Raw genomic sequence first — 22,722 nt, forward strand, 5'->3', positions numbered from 1 at the left:
AAATCTGGGTGACTCTAAAGTCCTGTTCTGAACCATTAGGTCAATGACCTTCAAACTTCTTGGTGGCTGTCTTGTGGTAAAATAAGAATATTTCTCTACAGGACCCATCATATACATACACAGCCCTAAAGTAGAAGTTTTACAAACTAATACCATTATTACATATGGTTCATATAATGTCTCTATTTATATTTTTGTAAAAGAAAGTATTCATGACTCACCAATTTTTTTGAAAACCCATTCTTGCAACTCAACCCTTAGTTTTGGAAAATGCTGCAGCTCAGCATGTGGGAGATTTTCTGTGTGGTGTGTCCTTCGATCATCCCACCTGCTCTGGGAGATGGGCAATAGTGTTCCCATTTTACAGATGAAGGACTGAGGCTCAGGAAGGAGTGATGTGGTCCCAGCCCCCAAGTGTCTGCATCCTGCTTGTAATTGTTCAGTGTCTCAGCAGCCCCTCAGCCCCTCCCCTATGCCATATGCTCCAGTAGGGGAAAGCCCTCATCTGCTGGTTCCCACCCAATGTCCACTGACTACCTGGCATGGAGCACTGTTTGCTGAATGCATGCCAATACCAGACTTAGTTTCCACAGCCCACCAGGCTCTTTTCCAGAGTTCCTTGCCTGTTTTTCATCTGTTCTCCCTAAAGAGAGGACCCCAAAGCCAGGGTTGGCATGACCTTGCAGGCCTCACCAGGTCAAAGGTTATAAATGAGAGGACTAGCAAGGAGAGGGGAAGGGATGGACCCTCTTAGGGGACTACTATTTGGAGACCCTGCAGCACCCCACCCGGGGAGCCCAGAAAGAGAGTGAGTCCACTCAGAAAGGGAGGAAGTTGTGACGATCTAGCGAAGGCAGAAAGGAGAATTCATGGAAAAGCAAAGCACTAGCTCTGTCTGCAGGAGCCAGTGGCCAGGCCCACATCCATACAGGATGGAGCGGAAGTGTCCTCCTGGGTTCACAGGGGATGATTACAAGTGGAAGCAGCAGGCACAGCCAGACATTTGCCCTTAAACAGAGGGAACTTGGTCTGGCAAGAACCAGGATTTGATCTGCTGGCCAGGACTGAGACACAACTGTGGGGTCCTATTAGTCCTAATGAGGGGGCCCTAGCCATCCAGACAGTGCTGGGTCTGGTGGAGCCCTGAGGAGAGGCTGGATGGAGAATAGGGCCATAGAAGTTGATCTGGACACGTCCCAAGTGCTGGGAGTTGCTAAGGACTCAGAGCTGTGGGGCCACTCCATCAGGACTGTGTCTCAGAAGACCCCGGGGATGAAGCTGGTGAGAAGAATGGACTGGATGGGGCAGGGCCTCCTAAAAGAGTGTCTGGTCCTCTGGGTCTGAGGTTCCATCCCCACTGGTAAATTTCCACCTTTTCCAGAGGATACCAGCCCCTTGACTGTTTCTTTCTTGGCTTTGTCCTAAAGGGACCACTCTCTGGTCGTAGAAGATTCTGTTTGGCCCAGTACCAGTGCAGAGGAGACCCACAGGGATGAACCAACACCTTGGATGAATGGATCCCCACCCTCCAACAATGAGGTAAGGTCACCCCATCCATGCCTTTGATATACACTATGGTGCCTCATTCCATGCACCTCAAGGTAACCTTCTCCTCAAAACATACCTCCACCCATTGGGCTGTGGGGTACAGGGTTACTCCCTCATAGCAGAATGATGAACCTCGCCCTGTTGGAGATAGAATTCCTGAGTCTAAATCTCAGCTCGGCTCCTCCCCCCCGGGTGACCTTGGACAGGTTGTTTCAGTGCTCTCAGCCTCAGTTTGCCCGTCTATAAACTGGGCTAATGGATTAATCCCTGGTCATGAGGATTAAATGAATTTGTGCAAATGAATTGATGGCACCTCACACATACACTGAGCAGTATCTTGGCAACTCCATGCTGAGGGTGGGGGTGGGAGAAGGGATAAAGACCTGCGTCGTAAGGAGCGGAAGGAAGGATGTTCAGGAAGACAGTGAAAAGCTGGAGAAGGCTGTTCTGGGGTACTTCTGAGGCTGCAGCCTGCAACTGGATTTCCTTATAAGTAGAGTGACTAATATGGACAGTCTGGCCTGGGGTGTTGGTGGGTGGCAGTACCCCCTCCCCCAGCAGCCCTGGTGAACAGCTTTCATTTCTGCTTCCTCCTGCATTCTGGAAACTTAGAGACCTAAGCCCAGTCCTCAGCCTCCGAATTCATGCTAATTTATCTTTTATTAGTCTTTGTCCTTCTTCTATTATCTGAGGCTATTCTTTATTTTTGCCTCCTCTTGCTTCCTTTTTGTAATCCTCTTTAACTGAGGTTGGGAGGTTACCCTGTAAACAAGATGACTATGTTCAGGGGAGTCATAATGCAGAGAGGTCCCTCCTCACTGGGGAGGGTGGGACACCCGGGCCCCTCACCACCTTTGTGTTTGTCAATCAGACATGCTGTTTAAGGAAGGGCTTTGAATCCCTTACCCAAAGGGTCTCACAATCATCTCTCACCAGGCCACAATTTCCAGGGTGGTCACAGGACTCATTTTTTGGAATTCAGTTGCCTCCCAGCCATTCATGCCAACTGAACCTTAAGAAGAGCTACACCTCTTAAAATCTGCCATCTGGAGTGATAATGCCAATAGCTGGATGCTTGTTAATGCCACCTCCTAATTTCTTTTAAAGATTTATTTATGCATACAAGAACTGGTGTGTAAGCCAGAGGTGTGGGGGGTGAGAGGATTCACCAGAGACAGAGCAGGGAACAGAACAGCTGGAGCAACTGAAATACACTGCTGAGGGGAGCAGTGGGTGAGACAGGAGAGGTCTGCTGCGCCATGTGTGTTGCTCCCTGGCTGGGGATGGGACTTATGCTTCAGTGGCTGCGGACAGCTTCATAGGCTGCGTCTTAACCCCTTACTCCACCAGGGAGGCCCCACCTCCTAATATTGATCAGTCTTCCACATCTCTCCCCTCCCTGGCCCCAGTCCAAGCTGCCATTATCTCCTTCCCTGTCTACTGCAACACCTGGGAACTGCTCTGCCCAGATCTGCTCTATCTCCAATACCTCTCTACACAGTCACCCGTGGCCTTCTTTATGGATTGACATCTGACCATGTCATCCTTCTGCTTAAAGGATCTTGTAAAACAGTGAGAGTCAAGACAATCCTTCCTGGAGAACACAGACAAGTTAGCATGTACCTGCCCAGGTACACAGGCAAGGCTCATGCTCAGTGGGTAAGGCAACCCCACTGCCTTCAGTAGGACTTTTGCCTAATGGCCACCACCCCATCACCCCCAACACTCAATGAATTGGACTATAAGACAACTGATGAGAGAATCAGGGAAATAGATGAGTATAGTAAACATAGAAAAAGAGGTGGGGAATGTGAAAGAGAAGTTTTGGTTTTTCCAATTGAGAAACTTGTGGGAAAAGCACAGGATATATTTCTATTTCCAGTAATATGGCAGTTTGGATTATTTAGAACAACCCTTATGGCAGAAAAAAATAGAAATGATGAATAAAAATTTTCTTAAAAGCATTAGAAAGCTGACAAGATAGTTGAAAGCCATAAGGCCAAGGCTAAGTGAAAGCAGGAACTGAAGCTACTTGTGTCCCTGGGCATGCTTAGCCTTCAAACTTGAGCTGAAGTTTTGACATTGAAAGTTTTAGAGATAAAACCCAGGACAGTAAAACCTGGGGAATCTAATAGGACTTCCTAATTCATGAAGGCGGGACTCCAAACAGAGATCTCAGGGTAAGTGTGAACCAGAGGAAGATGGCCTTACCCCCTTCCACACCTAGGAACTATAGGAAAAGTTCTCTTGTTTTTGAGCAGAGCAGAGGGGGAAAGAGCCACTCATGAAAAGGGATTTGCAACTCAAATCTACATCTCTGGAATGATCAGAATAAACATAGCCATGAACTTAATTCAAAGTAGTCTTGGTCTGGTAATGCCTTTAAGGCACCTGGCAGAAGCAAACACAGATCTTTTTATCCCAGACCTCAAAGAATTACCAAAAATAAATTTCCAAGGAAAATTAATAACTCAGATAAAAATAACCAAGGAAATAAGGCTCCAGGAATAAGAACCAGCAGAAACAATAGTTGTCAGAAACAGATTTACAAGATTTCAGATGTTGGAATTATAAAATATAAAATATAATGATGCTTACTATTTGAAAGAAGTAAAAAGGCAAGGTAGATAATATCTGCAGTGAACAGGAAAATGAGGCAGGAAGGGAGCTTAATAGTTTCTAAAAAGAAGAAAATATTATATCTGGACATGAAAACATAATAATTGAAGTAAACCTCAATAGATGTGTATAACAGCAGATAAGACAACTGATGAGAGAATCAGGGAAATAGATGAGTATAGTAAACATAGAAAAAGAGGTGGGGAATGTGAAAGAGAAGAGGTATAGGAAATAAAATTAAAAGATCTTATATACATGAAATCAGTTTCAGAAGGAAAAGAGTGAGAATTGGGCTGATGCAGTCATTTAAGAAATACTGACTAAGAATTTTCAGACTTGAAGAAAAATATTGATCCATCATTTTAAGAAGCTCAAAAAATCCCATGAAGGTTAAATTAATAAAATTCACAAACACACATTCATCAAAATCTAGAAACTGGAGAACACTAATGTCATAGAAAAGATTCTTTAAAGCTGCCAGAGGCAGGGGAAAAACAGGTTACAATCAGGTTACAAAAAGGAGAATCCAGATTTGCTGCTGACTTTCGACAGGAGCAGTGGGAGCTGGGAGATGGTAGAATATGTTAGCAGGTGTTGATTAAAAATAACCACTGAGGGCCTTCCCGGTGGCTCAGAGGTTGAGTGCTGGGCTGCGAAGCTGCCCGCAGCCTCTACAGAGCCGGTTCAATCCCTGGCCAGTGGGCGAGGGTCCCACATGGCATGCAGAACTCTCCTGCCACCCACTTCTCCCCTCAGCAGTGTATTTCATTGATCTGCCTGCTCTGTTCCCCGCTCTGACTCTGGTGAATTCTCTCACCCTCCTGCGCTTCTGACTGTACCCAGTGCATGTATAAATAAACAAATAAATCTTTAAAAAAAAAACAAAAAACAAAAAACCACCGACCTAAAATTTTGTAGACAGAGAAAATGTCTACAAGATTGAAGTAAAATTAAAGTTCTTATATATAAAAAGAAGAAGAAGAAAAAATGCCACTAACAGCGCCTCCCTAACTGGCAATGCTAACGGGAGAGAAAGTGACCCCAGGCCAAGGAACTGAAGTATGTAAATAAGTGAAGAACACAGAAACTGCTTACTATACAGCAAGACTAAATAAACATTGACTACTTTAAGCTGTAATAATAGTGTTATGTGGAATTTAAAGAAAAAATTTTAAATATGAAAACACCAACATGGAAGTCAGAGGTTAAGTGGATTTAAAGTGTTCTCAGCCCCTTGTATGGTCTAGGTGGAGGATGGCACTATTGATTAATGTTAGTTACTACAATGTTTGAATACATGTTGTGATAATTTCTAGGTTAACTATCGAAAGAAAAGAAACAAAACATACCTTTCACACTAATTGAAGGAGCAGTTCTGAATGGTCAGCCATAGTTCATTAATCCAAAAATGGCAAGAAGGGAGAGTAAAAAAAAAAAAAAAGAACAAGCAGGGGAAAGGTGGAGCAAATAGAGAGCACAAAATAATGTAGAAATAAATCCAAATATATCAGCAGTTACATTAAGTATAAGTGGAATAAATGTTCCAGTTAAAAAACTGAAGATTATCAGACTACATTTAAAAACATTTAAAAGACATATAGAGCACAAGATTAAATCCAAATGGCTGGGGAGAGTCATACCTTGCAAATACTAAGAGAAAGCAGACTATCAAACACAATGACAATCATCCTTAGGGAGGAAATTATTAAAGGCAACAAAAAAAAAACCAAAATACAGTACAACAACAACAAAATACAAAATACAGCTCCCTGGCAAAAACACAAATGAAACACACATAATGTTGAGTGAAAGCGAGACAACAGAGAATCATTACAGTGTGTGTCCATTAATGTGAAGTTCAAAAGTGAGAAAAAGAAATATATTGTTTAGTGATTCACAGTTGGTAAAATGATAAAAAGGATGAGGAAACAAAAATCACAGAAGTCAGAATAGTGATTATTTTCTGGGGAGTGGGGAAGCATTTGTAATCAGCATGGGACACACATGAGTTCTGGAGCTGATCAAATTCTAGATATAGTAACCTGGGCGGTGACTACTCAGGTGTTGATTTTATGATCATGATTTATGCTGTGGATGTATGTTTAATTGATTTATCTCACAATTGAAAAAAATTGGACATGAGTTCTGGATGCTATTCTGTCATGTAGTGTCCATAAATTCTTTGATATTTTCCCCTTCAAGTGATGGAACCTGATTTCCCTCCCCATGAGTAGAGACTGGATTTAGTGACTCCTTTCTTTCTTTCTTTTTTTTAAGATTTATTTATTTATATAAGCACTGGGTACAGTCAGAAACGTGGGAGGGTGAGAGAATTCACCAGATCCACAGCGGGGAGCAGAACAGGCAGAAGGGCCGAAGTACACTGCTGAGGGGAGCAGTGGGCGGCAGGAGAGGTCTGCACGTCATGTGGGACCCTCGCCCTGCGGCCGGGGATCGAACCGGTGCTGCAAAGGCTGCGGGCAGCTTCGCAACCCAGCGCTCAACCGTTGCACCACCAGGGAGGCCCTAGTGACTCCTTTCTTGCAAATAGAATACAGCTGAAGTGATGAGTTGTGACTTTAGAGACCAGGCCACAAAGGGCCTCTGAACTCCCTCATTACTCTCTCTGGGATCCCTTGCTTATTTGCCAGCATTGTGGGAGGCTATGTCATAAGGACACTCACTCAGCCTATGCAGGGGTTCCTGGGATGGGAACTGGAGCCTTGGGTCAACAGTGGAGTGAGTGAGCTTCCTTGGAAACACATCTTCCAGCCCCCATCAAGACTTGGGTGACTGCTGCAGCTACCAACATCCCAGCTGCAACCATAGGATAGACTCAGCAAATAGTCACTTCCAAATTTGTATTGCACAGAAACTGTGAGTCAATAGTTGTTTATGTTAAACTGCTGAGTCTGGGGATCATTTGTTATGCGGCAGGAGATAACTAATACACACCACTACTTTGCTATGTGGATGGATTGCAGTTTCTCTCAGGGCCTCAGTTTTCTTACCTGCATGGAGAAGTTGGACTATAATATGGCAAACTTGTTTCATTGTGGCAGAGAAATGTCAATCAGGGGCTCTGAGAAGGATTCTGAGACTGCACCAAAGATCAGGTGCAGATCAACTCTTAGTCAGGATAAAATGGCAGTTTACTTACCACATGTATTCTGCCCCAGACTAAAGGATCTCTAAATCCATGGAGAGTGTATCGCCTCAATTTTTCTCCCTTCCAAGGTGTAACTCTTCTGGAAGCCCACATTCCTTAGCATGGCAATGACAAAACATCCAGTTTGCTTTTAATACAGTTGCCTTCATACCAAGTCCTTATTTTTGAAATCACCCAATTAGGAAGCACTGGTCTGGGCTCTGGGGATGAACCTGGGTTCAAATCATATTTGTTATTTGTTTGACCTTCAGTAACTTCACCTCTCTAAGCCTCAGCTTCCTCACCTATCAAATGGAGATATCTCTAAAGATTGAAGGAAACTCTACAGCAGCTAGCCTATCACTTCATTAGAAGTCATTTGCTTGAACTCGATGAGTCTTTCCTCAAGTGATGTTTTGAGGGATATAGAGAAATAGCCCAGAGCTTCTGCCCTTATGGAACTTTCTGTCTAAGGAGACAAGTCTTGGCCAAATGCCAATGTCAGAGAAACTTTTGTGCCACTACCAGGACCATGCCTGATGGTCTGGAGGGACCACATACACTCTAGTAACTCTCAAAGTGGGGACCCCAGAATAGCAGCAGCATCAGCTTGACCTTTGTAGACATTTTCACCAACAGAATCCAGCATTCTAGGGGTGGGGCCTGATGATCTGTGTGTACTGAACCCTCTCTGTGAGTCTGATGCATGCTGAAGTTTGAGATCCACTACTCTAGAAATTCAGGAGAGACCTAATGGAGGAGCTGGAATTTAATCCTAAATAATGACTAGAATTTGAATAGACAGGAAAAAGTGAAAGTGGCTTTGGGTCAGGGCAACAGCATGAGCAAAGACAAGGGGATGGGATGGCATGGCATATGCCAGGCCAGTGAGGAACCAGCTGGAGGAAACCAAGCACAGATGTCAGGAAGAGCAGAATCTAGGGTCAGATAAGCATGGCCTCAAGTCTCAATCAAGGAGACTTGGCCTGCTGTAGCAGGCCACAGGGAGTCCTTGCAGGGGGCTGAGCCGGAGAATGACAACCAATCTGGCTTTTCTTTTAGACCCACTGGCCAGACCCCTTTCCCATGTCTCACTGGGCAATGAGAGCAGAGGAATGCCTTCACTCATCAGCAACCCTAAAGCCAAGGAGAACCTTCCAGGAGGCAGGAGGCTGTAAGGGAGGAAGTGGATCAGCAGCAGGAGCCACACCAGGCTGTCTTCCTTGGAGGACCTCTGAGTTTCAGCCTAACAGGGCCTTGTGCAGGTATTGAATTATGAATGGAGGTTGCCCAGAAATAATTGCAAACATTATTGTCCCCCACACATGTGTGTCTTCCACAGGACTACAGCAATAGATTTTGTTGCTTTAACTCTCCAAGGTGGTTATAAATTTTAAACACTCAGGTTAACAGTGGAGCAGGGAACCTGGGGAGAGGGGATCCCCTTTTGAAAGCCTGAAAAGGGAGAGACCCCTCAACTGTGTGTGTTGGTTACCCTCAACTTTTCCTTTCATTTGATCTATTCCACCCATCCCTATTAAATAACTAATTATTTAACATCTTTTAAAGCTTTGTTATATATTAGAACAGGCAGGACACAAATGAGTGCTTTTAATAATATAAAAGCCCATTAGCTTCATTTACTGTTAATGTTAAAATAAACATGAGGCAATTTAGATATACTATTCCAATTTCACGGAAACTTTGATGTTTTTCTTCTCTAGTCACATAATTAAGGGAAAAACTACTAATGATATTAAGTTTGTACAGTGTTAATGACAGAAACAGGCACAAGCTGAAATTGCAGCCATTAATATGAAAAAATAAAATATTTAACAGGGGAGATAGATGAGCGCAATTTTAATAAACCAAAATGAAGAAAATTAATTTTAGAAAGTTCCACAGTCTTTCACATGCTACCATTACACAAGCTGTCTAATGTATTACTTTTGTGGTCTGGATTACTTATTGATGGTCCGGAGGAATGCCCTGGTTTTTGCATATTGTTTTGTGGATGATGAAGATTTTGCCTTTATTTGTTTAATTCTTTTCCTTTCCCTTCGCTGTACACCAGTCCCCACATAGAAATGTGTTTATTTACAGTGTCTCTTTGACAGATGGCTCTTGCCTACAACCTGTAGGTGAGAAGCAAGGGGTGGTGTAATGGAACCTACTGAGAGTCTAGCAGTGAGTGCCACCTGACTGCAGAGGCTGGGCGTTACAGTGCTGGAAGGTTGGGGTTGCCCCTCAGGTGACAGTGACTCCAGAAGAAGGAACCCCTGTATCTGGGTGGGGACAGTCAGTGCTCTATCTTGAACCTTGCTCTGTGGCCTCTAGTTGTAGTGGATTAAATACACCCTCTTTCATGTCCCCCCAAATTCATGTCCACCTGGGACCTCAGAATGGGACCTTATTTGAAAATAACATTTCTGGAACTATAATTAAGGACTGTGATGTGATCATACAACAAAGACAGGCCCTAAATCCAATGACATCATCTTTAAAAGAGACAGAGCAGGCACAGAGAGAAGGCCATGAGAGATAGAGGCAGAGATTGCAGTCATGCTACCACCTGCCATGGGCCGACTGAGGCCACCAGAAGCTGCCATCCCCTGGAAGGATTCTCCCCTAGAGCCTTCAGGGGGAGTGTGGCCCTGCTGACACCTTGTTTCGGACTTCTGGCCCCACAGTATGAGAAAATTCATTTCTATGGTTTTAAGCCACCAAATGTGTGGTTATTTGTTTCAGCAGCCCTAAGAAACCAGTGCTACACCATGGAAAGGGCCATCCCTGACCTGTCTCATGCAGGCACGAGGGGGTTTAGGGAGAGAGAGAGGGACAAGAGCTTAGAAGGGAGAAGAATGTAAAAACCAGACCAGACCTGCATCCCAAGGAAGGAAATCAGGCTGGAGGCAGACACAGCACCTGCAGCACATACAGCAGATAGCTATAGAACATGGGAACAAGAAGTTCTCAAAATGGACCCTCCCAAACGATCAGGGAGAAGGCCTGAGGGTTGGGGCTGGGTCCTAGGCAGGTTACTGAGTGCAGGGTAAGTGAAAGACTATCAGGCTTTTCTGCCCTCCCACCATTAGGATTGATGATGGATCCTTGCGGTCCTGAATGCATGCCAAATGGCCGGCACCTGGAGTGGGGTGTGGGCATGCATAAGTGAATACACCTGTGCTGAGAGACTGGGCTTATAAGGGTGGCATCACGGGGATGCCAGTAGAGCAGAGAGCAGAAAAGAACAGGAGAGAACGCTGGAGAGCCCTGATAGAGTGAAGGCTTGCTGGGGGCTGGGAGGCCTACCAGACTCCCGGCCCTCCAGCACCCTTGCCTGCCATGTGCCTGGTAAATTCCAATAAAAGCCTGCAAAAGCCCACTGAGGGCTCCAGGACTCGCTCCTCCTTTACCCCGTCTGCTCGGGTCATAGAGAACCTGCACTGTGCCCATTCCTGCCATTACACTGAGTCATACCTGAGCTGTAACTGAGCCTGGGGAGATGAAGCATGGAGCTGCCTGTACCTTTGAGACATAGAACGGAACTGGGACCTCTGGGACCAATCTGAAATTCATCAGAACCGCAGCCTGTGAGCTAATGACCAATAACAGTAGCCAACAGAGTGTTTACTGTGTGTGAGGTAGGCACCACATCAACCCTCTACCAGCCCCTCACTGAGGCTTCGCCACAATCCAATGAGATAATTGTTTTTAATGCCCCGATTTTGTGGGTAATGAAATGGAGACTAACAGGAGAGGTGAAGACAGGCCTGAAATGTCCCACTGACCGAGGAGCAGAGGTCAACCCAGGAGTCTCTGCCCCTCGCCACCGTACTAGCTGCCTGGGAGTTTTGGTTCAACTTCATGAATGCTTCCCAGGTGGCAGTCCCAGACTAGGCGCTGTGGGGGAACAGAGCAGAATAAGACAAGACTGAGGTGGTACAGACACTGGGTCAGTACCCAGAGAGCCAAGCAGCGCAGCTTACATACGGAGACATTTAGCTTCTGTCACAGCAGGAAACCTGAGGCAGAACAAATCTGGTTGCTTTAGTGGCCCAGGGACTCCCAGCACTCAGGCTGTCTCCATCTCTATCAGTTAACTAGGTTCATTCCACCTGGATAAGGCTATTGTCTCAACTCAAAGCCACTTTTCTACCTGGCTTTGTGACCCAGGGCTGGCACTTCCCAAACCCACTTTCTGTTGGGCCAGCTGCTCCCTGTCAAAGTCTGCCAATAGGAGGTGCTGGAGGGAGGCTAAGGGGCTGGAGGAGGGGCTTCCTGTTTCCTTCCTAAGGACTTCCTGTGCCTGCAGACCTCACCCCAGGGAGGCTTTTTCACCCCTTAGAAGCAGATTCTCCCAGCAGCAAGGCTGAATGAATTTGCTGTTTTCTCAACATTTCCAGGTGCAGCCTCATTGCACCCTGTCCTCAGAGCACAGGTTCACACAGACCACAGGTCCAGGCCCCAGTGGACTTGTCCTCCCACCTCAAAGACATCAGTACCAGCCATGAAGCAGCCCCCACTCTGATGTCTGAATTTCAACTCCACAGCCTCTTCTCTGTGTAAGTATTACTAATTCCAACCTCTTCCCTTCGTTGACTCAACCTTAAAAAGTGGTTTAAGCTCCTGTAAGGTCAGGAACAGGACACTGTGCAGGTTTTCTGATCCAGCAGACCGGGTAAAGGAGGAGTCAGAGTCCTCACTGGCTTTTGCAGGTCTTTTATTGGGATTACCAGGTACATGGCAGGCAGGAGTACTGGGGGGCTGAGGGGCTGGGAGGCTGCCAGCCTCCAAGCCCCCAGCAGGTCTTCACTCTATGGGCTTTCCGGCCTTCTCTCGGCTTCTGCTTCAGCTTCTCTTTAGGCTTCTGTTGGCGTCCCCATGACGCCGCCCTTAAAAAGCCCAGTCTCAGCCCAGGTGAATCCCATCTACCTATGCCCACACCCCATTCCAGGTGCCCGCCATCAGGCATGCGTTCAGGACTGCAAGGATCCATCATCTATCCTGATGGCAGGAGGGCAGAAAAGCCTGACATTTTTCCTTACCCTACAGCTCCTCATAGTTGTTACTTTCTGTTTTACCTTTGCAGTTACTTAGTTAACATTCTCTATGCTTAGCTAACTGTTACTCATACTCAGTTCTCCCTGACATAACTGGTGAGGTGCCTGACTTCTAGAATCTGCTTTGCCCTGGCCTACCATCCCCAGTGTGTTCACAGTATTCCTCCTCACGGGCACAGGATGGTGGCTGCAGTTGTAGTGACAAATGCTGATGAGCAGCCCAGAGGCAGAAAAGGACCCCTTTCCTCTTGTCCCTGTCCCATGTCTTTTTAAGCCCGAAGAAACATTCCTACGAGTTCCCCAGCAAATTTCCCCCACATTTCATTAGATCACATGCCCCTCTGTAGCCTGGTGAGTGGAGTGGGACTCTGTGATTGATGTAGACTAATCAGGATCCATCTCCTTAGGGCTGGGCCCATGGTTACCCCCGTGGTCAAGTGGAAGAGGATCAGCTGAGCAAAAGCTGGGCTTCTAAGCAAGGAAAAAAGGAGAATGGGTCCAATCAGCAGGGATGCCCCACCATCCCACCCTCCAAAGGGAGAATAGAATTTCAAACCCAGGTGTTCGGTATTGAAATAGGGGTGGCCCTGCAGGGTAGTGTGAGAGCACAGAGAAGGGAGCTCAGGCTCTGGGGGAAAACAGGGGAAGCCTCAGAGAGCATATGGCATGAACTGAGACATGAAGGATGAGGTGGAGTTTTAGCAAGTAGCAGGCATGGAAGAACTTTGCAGACAAATAAATATGCAAAGGCACAGAGGTGCTGAGAAAGTGTCATAATGGGGAACAGCTTGTTGAGTGTGATTTGAGCACAAGGGGTGAGGGTTGGGGGAGGCTAATGATATACCATCAAGGGCAGCAGGGATGGAGCAGACAAGGCCTGGGGTGTGTGGCTGCAGTGCCCACTTCGGGCTGGGAGAGCATGGAGCCAGGGCTGTGGGTCTGGGAGAAGGGCTTATGGGAGATGCCTGCTATGGGGCCGGAGAGCCAAAAAGATCCCATTGCTCTCTTCTCTGATCCTAGTGAGATGCCCCTTCCTCCTTCCTTCACCTTCTCTCCACACAGCCATTGCCTTTGTGGATATCATTGAACAGAAACCAAAGAAGTGAAAAATATAGGCCTGCCCATGAGGTGCTCACAGCTTAGGGTTTTTTCTTATTGTGGTAAAGTGTAAGTTACATTATTTATCATTTTTAACACTTGTAAGTGTACAGTTCAGTATAGACACATAAAGTATAATCACATTGGGACCTCCCCTGGTGGCGCAGCGGTTGAACGCTGGGTTGCGAGGCTGCCCTTCAGCCTCTGCAGCGCCGATTCGATCCCCGGCCACCAGCGAGGGTCCCTCCCCACAGCCCTTGGTAACCAACGCTGTGTTTTCTGTCTCTGTGTATTTGACTGCTCTGAGCACCTCATGTGAGTGGAATCATACAGTATTGGTTCTTTCGTGGCTGACTTTCACTTAACCTAATGTCCTCGAGGTTCATCCACATTGTGGCATGTATCAGAATTATATTCTTTTTAAAGGCTGACTAATATTCCATTGAGAGCATATTCAACACTCATCAGTCCATCAATGGGCATTTGAGTTGTTTCCACCTTTTGCCTATCATGATGCTAGGCGTGATGCACATGGGTGTACAAATTTCTCCCCGGGACCTTGCTTTCACTTCTTTTTTATGTGTACCCAGAGGTGAAATTGCTGGATCCTATGGTGATTCGATGTTTAATTTTTTGAGGAGCCTATACCATACTGTTTTTCCCAGTGGCTGCACAAAGGTTCCAGTCTCCTCATCTTCTCACCAACGTTTGTTTTCTGGTTGCTTGTTTCATTTTTGTATAATAGCCATCTTCATGGGTGTGAAGTGCTGCTGTTTAGCTTTTTGAGTCAAGGCAAACCTCTGGGAAGAGTAACCCATAATAATAGTGGAAACATCAATAACTGTGAGGGAGAGGCTGGGACCAAGTAGGGAGTAGAAAAGAGGAGTGTGTGAGGTGAGAAGGAGCTCAGATGCCGGAGGATATGGCATCCCAGGAGGCAGAGGTCTAGGAGAAAGCCTCTGCTCAGTTACTGTCTACTGAGGGCACCAGGGCGAGTGGTGGGGGTGGGGACAGGGACAGGGAATGGGTGTTGGCGGCTGGTGGGAAGACCATGAATTGATGGAGGTGGGGTGCTGGGACCAACTGAATTGTATGCTCACCTGACTCTCCAGGGTCTCCCTGTCCTGGGCCCCCAGCCCCTGTTGTTCTCCTCTTTGGTTATATTCCCAGTGTCTAGCCCGGGGTCTGCACACCAGCACCTTTAGGAGAGTTTGTCAAAGGAAGGAAGAGAGGATGGATGGAAAAATGGTTGTTAGTCTCTGTGTGGTTACCATTTCCAGCACTAAGGTTTCTTACTCTTGACACCACTGGCATTCGGGGCTGGATGATCCTTTGTGGGGGCTGTCCTGTGTCCTGGCTGGTATTGAGTGGTTCCCTGCCCTCCACGTGCCTGCAACCCCCTTCCCTGCCAGCATGTACCATGTGACAACCAAAACTATCTCCAGACGCTGCTAAATGTCCCTGTTAAGTCTCCACTTAACAGACAGGGAAACTGAGTGGGGAGCTAGCTCTCATGCCACGGAATCACCACCCAGCCTGGGTTTTCATGATGGCCACTCAATTCTGAGCCTCATCACTGACCAGGAGAGGAATTACTCCTTGAGATGTCTGCTGCGCAGACTGCCCAGTGACAGTGCCCCAGACCCTCCCACTCCCCTCTGCCCACTCCCCACAGCAGCCATGCTCACCGGTTGTGGCTTCTCGAACCAATTTCCCCATGCAGCGAGGATGCTGTGATTTTCCCCATGCCCACAAATTACAGGAAACAATTATAGGAATTAATTCAGTTAATTAATTAATAGCAGGAAATAATTAAGAGCATCACTTGTACTTGCATATATGTAACTGCTTCTTTGGGGGCCCTGCATGCCTATGAGAGGGTATGGAGCGCCAGAGTGAGGCTGTGCTGTCCCTGAGTCGAGGCTTTACCTGGAGAGCAGGGCTTGCTGGTGTCGCTAAGGCATATAAGCCATAATATATAACAAGGTAGCTGTCGTGCCCCTGACAGTCACCAAGATTCACCTACAAACCAAAGGGAAATGCATTAACCAATTTAACTGTCTGGAAATCCAGCATAATGAACATCCCAAGGTGTCTTATTACCAGCTCACTGTTGCTTGCTTCTACTTATTTGTTAGCATTTAAATTTTTCATAAATTCATGCACCAGATCTGGGAAAAGGCTCAGGTGCTGTCAGTCAAAGGTTGAGAATCTAACAGATTTGAATCATCTGATGTATTTCAGGAGCCATTCACCGCTGCTGCTGAAGTTTCTTACTGAACCGTGTCTAGGAGGGTGGGGAAGGGATGGAATGGTTTGGGATGTGACCGGGTGGGAGAAGAGGCTGTGAGCCATGTATTGGCAGAAAGAGCCCTGGTGGATGAGTCCAGAGACTGCGTCTTAGGCTGCTGCTGCTGTGTGGTGTGGCCCAGAGTATGTTACTTCCCCTGTATGTTACTTGTGGGTTGTCTTGGCTTCTCTTAGTGGAGGCCATTTGTGCCCCCACAAACATTCCCTGGTGTCTCTGTGTGGTTACCATTTCCAGCACTAAGTTTTCTTACTCTTGACACCACCGGCATTTGGGGCTGAATGATCATTTGTTGTGGGGGCAGTCCTGTGACCTGGATGATGTTTAGCAACTCTCTGCCCTCCACATGCCTGCAACCCCCTTCCCTGCCACCATGTACAATGTGACAACCAAAACTCTCTGCAGATACTGCTAAATGTCCCTGGGGACAAAATCACCCTGACTGAAAAGCACTAATACGCATAGGTGTGGGTTCTGGGTACAGCCCCTCATTCTCAAACATCATGAAGCACCTCATGTGCCAGATGCTGGCATTTTCTTGATGCTTCTCATGAAGGTCACAGGTAGTGGGGGAGGCAGTTCCTTGGGGTGATGATGGTGGAAGGGCGTGGTTGTTCTGGGAACTGAGCAGAGGGGCCTGGAGGAGGATGACCCGGGCTGAGTCCTGGTGACAGGCACGCAGATCTCATCCTAAAGCTTCCATGATGCCCAACATGAGGTTAACTCTTTTGAGTTGAAACACTCAAAGTCCCAGTGAGACTCCAAGAGTGTGGTCTGGGAGGTCATGGGCTGTAGGCTTCTGTCAGCCATTACCGTCTGGGTTGGCATCCTTCTGGGCTTAGCTGAATGGCCACTGGCTCCATGAACTTCCTGAAGGGTTTAATAAAAAGTGATCTCCCCTTCTCACTTCCTGTAGCCAAGGGAATGAGATCTGTAAGTTATGGTGAGGGTGGTGGAGACCAAGACCCAAGGCATCTATAGTGTTTGAAAGGTGCCCCTGCAGGGGGTGGGGCAGTGCACTGGGGGCTGAATCCTGAACAGCTGAGACACAGGAAGACTGGCTCTGGGAAGCTGGGCCTGGAGGGTACCGGAAGCTTTGAGGGCATGCTAGATCCAGCTGTGGCTATTCCAGATGGGCCAATGGACCGGAAACATTGGCATCAAACGTTGGAAGCTGGTTAGAACTCAGGCCCAATGCTAGCCCTATTTAATAAGAATCTGCATTTTAACAAGATCCTCAAGAACTTGTGTGTTCTATAAGTTTTGAGAAGCATTGTTCAAGAGAGCAAGGAATTCATATTTATTTAAGGAGATCATTTATGTGCTCCTCCCTGTGCTGGATATTAGGCAGAATACAAAGTGAGCAAATGCTTCTTTCCAGTCCCCCTGTCCTGCTATGCTGTTACCTGCTGGCCAGGACATAAGATTACCACAGTCTCGAGACTTCCCTGGCAGCCCACCATCTGAAGGGAAGAGTCCAAACTCTTTTGCCCATCATATAAGCCCTTGGCAATCAAAACCTCACATCCCTTTCCAGCCCCTTCCTCCTCCTTCCAGGTACTCAGGGCCCTCACCAAACTGAACAATTACTAGTTTACTGGCATACTCCTCGCCTTACAAACCCCATGTCTTTGTCTAAGTGGCCCTTGTATCTGTTGCCCTGAGTCTAAATTTTGCAGTGTCTGCTTGAGAGTCACCTCCTCCTGGAAGCCCACCAGAGCACAGCTGCCAAAGGGAGCTCTACCTCCTGTGACCTCCTCTAACCCATTGCCTATCTGGTCTGAGGACCAGGTTTTCTCTCCTCTATCCTTACTGTGTCCTTGGCTGAGATCTGTGATACCATGGGCAGGAGCCCAGTGCAATGCATGGCCAGAGTGAGGGTTTGGTCACTGACCTGCTGACCATGGACAGCAAGCAACAAAGGCAGGGGAAGTTGGGGCCAGTGACCAAGTAGGGGGCTCTGTGAGTGTAGGAAAGTGGAGAGTGACAGTGAGCACTGACTATGTGCCAGCCTATAACAAAAAATTATCCAACTTCATAGACATAGTAACTCTTTGGGGCTTCAATTGTAACCTCATCTGACAGATAAGCAAAGTAGGTTTGTTAGTGAATTCAGGGGGTTCATTGCTTGGTGTATGTCTGCCAATAGATCAGACCCAACTGACTGGTCATGGTAGAGAGAGTTCTGTCTGTTGAATCAAGGAAGGAGACCAAAGCACTGTTTTCCTGTCCAACAGGGAGTTAGGACTTTATAGGACCATTGGCATTTGGACAGTGTGTCATGAACAGATTGTTTCTCTCTCTGTGTGGCTTCTATGTTTGGAAAATGGAGGCTAAATGGGGGGGGGGGGTGGCACACAGGTGGGATTTTATTATGAAAATTGACATTAATGAACCTAAGATAATTTTGGGTCATTCAGGGTCCTCTCTGTGCATATTGCTGTGGGGTTTAATCTTTGGGGGTTGGAACATAAACCTGGCCTTTAAAATTTTTTTAAAAGATTTATTTATTTATGCATACAAGAGCTGGGGTGCAGTCCAGAGATATGGGGGTGGGGTGAGAGGATTCACCAGAGACAGAGTGGGGAGCAGAACAGGCAGATCCACTGAAAGACACTGCTGAGGGGAGCAGCGGGTGAGACAGAAGAGGTCTGTTGCGCCATGTGGGTCACCTCCCTGGCTGGGGATTGAACTCGTGCTGCAGTGGCTGTGGATAGCATCATAGGACTGCTTCTTAACCCCTTGTGCCACCTGGGAGGGCCCTATAAACCTGGCCTTTAAACAGTTGTAAATAATTTTAAGGGTTTTTCTTAAGACAAGCTGCCTTGTTAGCCTTCTGCTTTCTGGGTAACAAGTTCAGAGATAGCAAACCATCAAGATCACACAATAAAAAGCTAAGCTGGGATCCAAGCATCCATCTATCTGACTCCAAGTCCATGTTTGTTCATTATGCCATGAATCAGTCCCAGAAAACCCACAGTTCTGGTTGGCTATATAAATCAACGCCAGCCTCAGTTTCCCTCAGCCAATAAAAGGAAACAGAGTTTGAGGAGAAGGAAAGTAGTTTGTCAACACACTGAGAAGGGCAGTAGACTGGTGTCTGAAAGACCACCTTCCTGCTCTTTGGCAGAGTGCAGGGGTAATTATTCAAAGGAGGAAAAGAAAAGGGGGGGATGGGCAAGAGTCTACAAAGGGGTGATAGGAAGGGTCAGCATGTCCTTTTGATGCAGGCGTATGGAGATTTGGGGTGGGCCTTGCTTTGTTAACACCTGCTATTTAATTTCCTTATTATTTTCTTCGGAATGTCCTTCCTTCTCCTTAGACTGCAAGAAGACAAACTTGTTAAACAAACAAACTTTTAGGGATGCTTATCTGGTGGGGCAGGAAGAGAGACCTGTTTCACTGCATCAAAGCTAAGAGTTATCTATCGTGTGGAAGATCATTTTGAGGTCATCTGGTCCAGTGACTCACTTTGCTATCACAATACATTGAGGCTAAAGGGGCAGAGAAATGACTTGCCCCACGGTGTAAGACCAAACCCCAGGTCTGGGTGACAAGGCCCTGTCCCTTTCCTCTATACCGAACTCAGGGAGTGAGAAAGCCCATGGGTTGGGGTAGTCAAGAAGGCCTCTTCAAGAGAAGAATGCTCGCCTGGGTAGAGAAAGGAAGGGGACTTGACTGGCATCTACTTCGCATCTTGCAGTAAATACATTATCTCCATCCTTCCGCAGTCCTTCGGGTCATCCCCATTTTACAGTGTCAGGAAGAATTGTGAAAGTCTTTGGCAGGAACAAAAAATGATTAGCAGAGGTCTTACATAGGATGCTTTCTGGGTGATGTGTACATTTTATTGACTTTGAGCTATTTTATAACTCTAAGTTGTAGAAAACTGATAATAATGCAAATGATTCTTGTCCATAGAGATGCAAATAAATTTTGCCTATTGGAATGCAAATTGTATTGCCCTGGGAATATTGACCAGTTTTGCAACTATCTGTAAATTCATTTCAAACTCCCTGTGCCTGGTGCACTCTCCGAATTCTCCTTTGAACTGGTTTTTAATAGCTTATGAATCCCTATTAATTAGTCAGTTAAATAAAATCTTTTTGATATATGTTCATATTTATATTTGTATTAAAGGTAATCATTTTACATGAAAAAAAAATTGCTACTTTAGCATAGATGATGAAACTTAAAAATTTCAGTACCTTCCCCAGGGTCACAGCATAAGATTTACAAAGTTATAAATTCCGAAACTTATATTCTCTCTCTTCTCTACCCCCATACCCACCTTTACTACCTTCACAGGGGTGCAACCTTGTGGCTCTTATATACTTGGAGTTTCTGTTCCCTCAGTTATCAGTTGAGGATCTAAAATCTTCCTGCTTTTACTTGAGTTAGTCAAATGGAGTTATTTTTATGGGAGCACTTTGAGTAAGATGCGAGCCCCAGGCATAAGGAAGTGTATTATAATCAAAGCAGGCCCGTGGGCTTATGGGCTGGGAGTCAGAAGAACTGACAAATTCTGGCTATGCCACTTAGTAGCCCCTTCACATCACTCAGTCTCGGGTAGGACCCTCAATGCCTGGGGATGTCCAGTGGGCTTTACTGCTCACATTGTCAAATGTTAGGGTGAAGCGAGGAATTGGCTGTGTACCTGTGTCACGGGCTTTGAATAGTATAGAAAGGTGACACCTCATTGTGATGATGACCATTGTTATTGTCCTCCAACTGCATAAGGGGACTGGGTGAGTGGCAGCTCCTGGCCCTTCTCCCCAGACCTACTTCTCTGGGGACAAGCCAGGCCTGCTAGGAGTGGAGGTCTCCTTGAGCTGTCTGCTCCCCACCTCCCTCTTCTCTATATCCCTCAACTAGGCCAGCAGCAAATGTCAGCTGCACTCACCTGGGGACACTTCCCCAATGTACTTTTCCAGGCCTTCAGATATCCTACAGGTCAGAGTGCTGTGCCTCGATAACATCCTCCATGAAGCCTTTGCACAACCAGTTTTCACTTTCCAGTTTATTTATGGCTGCTGGATGCTTCTGGAGTCCCCTCCACCTGATGTTTTCCCAAGATGACTTTCCACCAGGTGTGAGCTTTTCACATTCAGCCAGCCGGGCAGGTGTGGCTTTCCTACTTGGTCTGATATGGAGAGCAGATATACTGGTCACCCACCTCCCCTTCACCAGGAGAGAGCATCACATATGATTAGGGCCAAAGGCAGGCAGAGAACATCAAGTCCACAGGGCTCTAATCTAGCTGCCAGGTTACCAGAATCACCTGAGGAGCTTTTTACAAATCCAGATTTGAGGACGCTGACCCCCTAAATCAGAATGTGAGAGGGCAAGGCTTGGCAGGCTTTGTTTTTCAGATCTAGTGCACAGAAGGCTGTTTTGGAAACCAGTCTCCTAAGGCAATCTTTTTTCTCTAATTAAGGAGAAGCCCTTGACACAGGGGTGCTAGGTCAAAGTGTCAAGGTCACTCAAGCTGCCTTGTTCCAAAGGGACAGGTCCTTAAGGGGCTGGCATTTTCTTGGAGTGGAGCTGTTTGCAGGAGCTACTGCAGGGGGTAGAGGAATGGGGAAGGAGCTCTTTGCTGCATTCCAGAACAGATCTGGCTGTGAACAAACGAGAAAGAGCTTCAGCGCAAGCCTGGCTGAATGGATAATTAAACAGATAGCAAAATGGAATGCAGTTCCACACACCTCCCGGGAGCAGGCTGGGGGAGATAATACGCTTTCCTGTCGTCAGAAGGCACAGGAGGAAAAACAACTGGGCCTGGCCGTTGGCCATTTAACAATATTGCTTTTGTAAACAAGTTGAAAAATCCAATAACTGTAAAACTTATGGCATGTTCTTAAAAGCCTGTCGCTGTCTTCCGCATAAATGGATGAGCATTTCCGACTAAAGGTGTTCTAATTAAACAGCCCACATCCCCAGGAGGTGCTGTCATCCCGGGAAGGAGAGTCTGATCCCTTCCCATGGCCTGAGGACCCGGATGGGTGGTGAGTGTGGATCAGGGCAGTGTAGAACAGCCTGACAGCTCTCCTCCTTCCTATCTACAACTGGAGGCACCTCCAAAGGCTCACGCTCTGAAGATGGGAGCAAGCACCTCAGGGCACTCATAGAAGCTGGCCTTTTGGACTGGGAAGAAGGAAAGGCTATTCCATTCCTCCACAAAGAAACCCTTTGAGAGTAGAAACAACAAAATAGCAGAAAGTGTGGTTCCAGGCCTAGTAGAGCTCACAGTCTTGCTGGGAGAGACTCCTACCCAACCCCCCCAACACATACTCTTGCTCACACACCCTGAAAGGGACACCAATGGGGGAGACCCAAGTGATGAGCAGTGAGCCAATGGTGCAGACAGTGGAGACAGGTGTTCTAGGGGCTGGGGACCTTTAAGGAAGGTCCATTGAGAGCGTGATGGGATTCCAAAAACTCTTGCACCCCCGCAATCTCCCCATTCTCCCCAGCAGCTCCCACTCTCTGCCTCCTCTTGCCTCATTTACTTAGAGTTGGTCAGACTTTACAGATTAAGGTTGTCTTCTTCAACAACACTTTTTTTTTTTTTTTAAAGATTTATTTATTTATTTGTACAAGCACTGGGTACAGTCAGAAGCGTGGGAGGGTGAGAGAATTCACCAGAGCCAGAGCGGGGAGCAGAGCAGGCAGAAGGACCGAAGTACACTGCTGAGGGGAGCAGCGGGCGGCAGGAGAGGTCTGCGCGCCATGTGGGACCCTCCTCCGGTGGCCGGGGAGCAGCCGGGGATCGAACCGGTGCTGCAGAGGCTGCGGGCAGCTTCGCAACCCAGCGCTCAACAGCTGCGCCACCGGGGAGGGCCCAGCAACACTGTCTTTTTAGGCACTACTTGTAAGTTCAAGGGTCCCCAGGACCACCCCGTCCCACTGTGGACAGCTGGCAGCAGATTCACATGTTC

General features: G+C 46.9%; 1 long non-coding RNA gene across 2 annotated transcripts in view; it reads left to right on the forward strand.

The window, feature by feature from the left end:
* LOC119238776 (uncharacterized) overlaps positions 1–22,722 on the forward strand; it is a 174,511-nt gene that overhangs the window by 61,325 nt on the left and 90,464 nt on the right. For both annotated transcript variants that reach the window (XR_008549326.1, XR_005123658.2), the window contains 3 exons: positions 1,428–1,539; positions 8,378–8,580; positions 11,722–11,880. This is a non-coding gene — a long non-coding RNA (uncharacterized LOC119238776). The remainder of the gene's footprint in view (positions 1–1,427; positions 1,540–8,377; positions 8,581–11,721; positions 11,881–22,722) is intronic.

Source organism: Talpa occidentalis, unplaced genomic scaffold (genome assembly GCF_014898055.3).
Source record: "Talpa occidentalis isolate TD23 unplaced genomic scaffold, MPIMG_talOcc4v2.1 talOcc4.11, whole genome shotgun sequence".
NCBI classification, from domain to species: Eukaryota; Metazoa; Chordata; class Mammalia; order Eulipotyphla; family Talpidae; genus Talpa; species Talpa occidentalis.